General features: G+C 42.7%; 1 long non-coding RNA gene across 1 annotated transcript; it reads left to right on the plus strand.

Annotated features, from left to right (window-relative positions):
- Positions 1-544: 544 nt before the first annotated feature.
- LOC120023639 lies at positions 545-4,415 on the plus strand. The gene is made up of 3 exons (XR_005472723.1): positions 545-761; positions 3,015-3,085; positions 4,022-4,415. It is a non-coding gene; the product is annotated as an uncharacterized LOC120023639 (long non-coding RNA).
- The last annotated feature ends 705 nt before the right edge of the window (positions 4,416-5,120 follow it).

Consider the following 5,120-nt stretch of genomic DNA (forward strand, 5'->3'; position numbering starts at 1 on the left):
CATTATTTTTAATAGGAGGAAAACGGAGGTGCGGGCTTTAGGATTTGAGTGTCAGTTTTTCTGGGCATCTTCGTAGAAAGCTATGCCAGAGATATTAGAGCAAGGATGAGATTGGAGGAGATTGTTAACGATCTAGTTCACTTGCGTTGTGCAATGTAGACATATGTTTTCCATGCCAATAAAGCCCTTTGAATTTAATTCATAGGGACCCATTAGGCAATGAATGACGGCCACCCAGCAGACTGCCGACCAATCGCGTTCACGTTATCCCGCTGCCCGCGGTTGTTAAACTAATCGTCACGCAAATCCCTTCTCAGAGTTCAGGTATTAAGTCGAGAAACTATTTTCCTCGAAAATACGTAATGTCACCATTCCAGAGCTATACAGTATTACAAACCGCAAGTTAATTATCTCACATCTTGGAAAATATTTTGTAATGTTGTACTTTTTTGTTGACGAAATGTATGCTAATGTTAGCTTTTTGAGCTCGAAGAAGAGTCCTTGAAGGAGACACAGCTTCTTGTCCCAGAATCGCCCAGAATGCACCGCGCGGCCCATTGCCGCAACAGGACACGATCCCAGTGGAGTTTACCATCTCCTCAACATTATCTCTGACGATGCAAGAGTAAAACAAAAATGGCGTAAAACGGAGGAGACCGTGGTGCTTGCAAAAAATTCCACGGGACCCGTACAACGACCGGCGGACGACACCCGGGACATTAGCATTTACTGATGATTTGTGGCGGCTCGGATGTCTTTCAGTGAGTACTTTAATGTAGTATTTAAACGTAGCTATAGGTGGTTGGATGATCAGTGTTTGCGAGATGGGCACTCAGTCCTTTGTTTAGCTGTTACTTGTACCGCTGCTAGCTATGCCGCGGCTAACTAAACTCTACTCAATTGTGAAGTAAGTTTCTGATAATTTCACAAAGCCGTCTGGTGAAGTTAATCTCCGACTACATCGATTCGTCCAAGGTCAATACTTAAAAAAAAAAAAAAATGTTTTTTTTAATGTAAATTACCGTATGAACCGGCCACCTTGTACCTATGTTTGACCTCTGTAATTGTGTGCTTTATTTTGTTGGCTGAAATCCCATCTTTCTTCCCCCCAATAAACGCTAATGAAATACCATATCATCACCACCGATTGACCTACGTGCAGAAAGATGTCAGTTCATATGACGTTATTGTTTTAGGGCTATCCACTGACTCTAAACTATGGTGCGTGACATTTTTCAAAGTGCAAATGAATCGGCACAATTTACACTGATCAAAAAAAATTCCAAACGCAACAATTTAGAAGATTTTTTACAAAGTTACAGTTCATATATTTGGAAATCAGTCAATTGAAATTAATTAATTGGGCCCTAATATATGGATTTCACATGACTGGTAATACAGATATGCATCTTGTAGGTCACAGATACCTTTAAAAAAGGGTAGGGGTGTGGATCAGAAAACCAGTCAGTATCTGGTGTGACCACCATTTGCCTCATGCAGCGTGACACATCTCCATCACATAGAGTTGATCAGGCTGTTGATTGTGGCCTGTGGAATGTTGTCCCACTCCTCTTCAATGGCTGTGCGAAGTTGCTGGATAATGGAGGAAACTGGAACACTCAGTCATACACGTCGATCCAGAGCATCCCAAACATGCTCAATGGGTGACATGTCTGGTGAGTATGCAGGCCATGGAAGAACTGGGACATTTTCAGCTTCCAGGAATTGTGTACAGATCCTTGTGACATGAGGTTGTGCATTATCATGCTGAAACATGAGGTGATGGCGGCGAATGAATGGCACGACAATGGGCCTCAGGATCTCATCAGGGGAATCTCTGTGTATTCAAATTGACATCGATAAAATGCATTTGTGTTTGTTGTTTGTAGCTTAGGCCTGCCCATACCATAACCCCACCATGGGGCACTCTGTTCACAACGTTGACATCAGCAAACCACTCGCCCACATGACTCCATACACGCCATCTGCCCTGTACAGTTGAAACCAGGATTCATCTGTGAAGAACACACTTCTCCAGCGTGTCAGTGGTCATCGAAGGTGAGCATTTTCCCACTGAAGTCAGTTACAACACCGAACTGCAGCCAGGTTAAGACCCTGGTGAGGACAATGATCACACAGAGACTGTTTCTGCAGACGTTCTTTGGTTGTGCAAACCCACGGTTTAATTAAAAATTAAAACCTGTTTTAATGATCATGCTTTTTAATCAGCTTCTTGATATGCCACACCTGTCAGGTGGATGGATTTATCTTGGCAAAGAAGAAATGCTCACTAACAGGGATGTAAACAGATTTGTGCTTATGGAACATTTCTGGGACCTTTTATTTCAGCTCATGAAACACTTTACATGTTGCGTTTTTAAAATATTTTTGTTCAGTATATTTTTTTTCAAATTGCCAGCGTCCTTGAAGCTAGAATTGGGATCATGAATGCTCTGCTAATGGCCGTACAAAAAATAGCAAAGGAGAGCCATGTTCAAAATGAGGAATCTGTGGTAAGTTCCTGACGGCCGCCATCTTTGACCTCCACATTTTTAAAGCAACAGCATCGAGCAAACAGTCGGTGGTTGTATTTGATTTAACATGTATTGAAAAGGTTATGGATATCTGCAAACAAAGGCTTGCAACTACAGAGGACAAACAAAAGGTACAAGGTGGGCGTTTTTTTCATAATTATTGACCTTGGGCGAATCGATTTAGTCAGAGCTAAATTCCACCAAAGACTGGTCTCGGTGCCGCTCCGTTGGTGAAGTCCATCAAACTACCTTCTCCGTGGAGTTTAGTTCGCTACTAGCTAGCAACTCAACATCTGTAGAAAGAATTATTGGTTTCCGTTGTATTCCTGCTTTACTATGGGCATGTCACGGGTTTCTACATTTTGTTTTCCATAATAGATCATTTGGATGACATTTGTGAAAGGTTGTTTGTGCAATTAAATAGCTAGCTAATTTCCTAGCTATATGTTTCTAAATTGGGTATTATGTTTGTCCATCCAGTCTCTCTCCAGCTTCTAGACAAGAGCTTCTCTGACAGTGCAACATCTGAACATGTACATCATTTGACAAAGGTCAGTCCTTTTAAGCCATCATAATGATATGTAGCTAGCCATCATAATGATATGTAGCTAGCCATCATAATGATATGTAGCTAGCCATCATAATGATATGTAGCTAGCCATCATAATGATATGTAGCTAGCCATCATAATGGTATGTAGCTAGCCATCATAATGGTATGTAGCTAGCCATCATAATGGTATGTAGCTAGCCATCATAATGGTATGTAGCTAGCCATCATAATGGTATGTAGCTAGCCATCATAATGGTATGTAACTAGCGTCATAATGATATGTAGCTAGCCATCATAATGATATGTAGCTGGCCATCATAATGATATGTAGCTAGCCATCATAATGGTATGTAACTAGCGTCATAATGGTATGTAGCTAGCCGTCATAATGATATGTAGCTGGCCGTCATAATGATATGTAGCTGGCCGTCATAATGATATGTAGCTGGCCGTCATAATGATATGTAGCTGGCCGTCATAATGGTATGTAGCTGGCCGTCATAATGGTATGTAGCAGGCCGTCATAATGATATGTAGCTGGCCGTCATAATGATATGTAGCTGGCCGTCATAATGGTATGTAGCTGGCCGTCATAATGGTATGTAACTGGCCGTCATAATGGTATGTAACTGGCCGTCATAATGGTATGTAGCTGGCCGTCATAATGGTATGTAGCTAGCCGTCATAATGGTATGTAGCTAGCCATCATAATGATACGTAGCTGGCCATCATAATGATACGTAGCTGGCCATCATAATGATACGTAGCTGGCCATCATAATGGTACGTAGCTAGCCATCATAATGGTACGTAGCTAGCCATCATAATGGTACGTAGCTAGCCATCATAATGGTACGTAGCTAGCCATCAATGGTATGTAGCTGGCTTTGTGCTTTTTCATTGCACTATTCTCACATTTCTCAAATCCCAAAACAGATGCAAACTAATGGTGTGGGGGAACTGTCCTGTGGACCACAGGCCTCCCCATGCCAGCAGACTGCCAGGTGTGGGGGAACTGTCCTGTGGACCACAGGCCTCCCATGTGAGACAAGTCTGGATTTAGGCCACCATCACCCAACTGTCAAGCTCCACAGCTGTTGAAACCAGAGATGGATCAAAGTCTGTCAACATCAATGGATCAAGATATCAACCTCTCTTCACTAAAGAGAGGACCGCTCCGGGGATGTGTGGGTTACAGGAGAGACTGGCTACCACAGATACAGCCCCAGGCCGGATCTGTCTGTCTCCTCACCTAGCTGTCTGTCTCTCTCCTCACCTAGCTGTCTGTCTCTCTCCTCACCTAGCTGTCTCTCTCCTCACCTAGCTGTCTCTCTCCTCACCTAGCTGTCTCTCTCCTCACCTAGCTGTCTCTCTCCTCACCTAGCTGTCTCTCTCCTCACCTAGCTGTCTGTCTCCTCTCTCCTCACCTAGCTGTCTGTCTCCTCACCTAGCTGTCTGTCTGTCTCCTCTCCTTATAGCCAATAATGACGATAACTGTAGGTCAGGGCCCGTATCCACAAAGGAGTGCTGATCTAGGATCAGTTTGACTTTTGATCATAATGAATCAGATTGTATGGACAGGTCCTAGATCAGATTGTATGGACAGATCCTAGATCAGATTGTATGGACAGGTCCTAGATCAGCATTCCTACACTCCACCACTCCTTGTAGCCAAGAATGATAATATATTTGAATTTTGATCCAATTTTTTTCATAACTAGGAGTCAAACAGGAATTGTGTAGTCTTTACTGCCCAATTTGACTTTGACTTCTACTCATCTGTTGTCTGAACCAAGGCAATTCACCATTTTATAATCAATTTATCTAGGTATAGATCTCGATGTACTGGGATCAGTGGTTTGTTGTTTTTCCTGAATGCCCTTATCCCCAACCTTTTACAAATGGAGACAAAGTTTTCAGTAGACACTGTAGCAAAGATCTGGTGTAGACCCCTGTAATCTCGCATGCCAGACATTACAGCCACAGAGTCGAGTTGTGTCTAAGTATTATGCAACTATTCATGAGACACTCATCT

Source organism: Salvelinus namaycush, chromosome 28 (assembly GCF_016432855.1).
Source record: "Salvelinus namaycush isolate Seneca chromosome 28, SaNama_1.0, whole genome shotgun sequence".
NCBI classification, from domain to species: domain Eukaryota; kingdom Metazoa; phylum Chordata; class Actinopteri; order Salmoniformes; family Salmonidae; genus Salvelinus; species Salvelinus namaycush.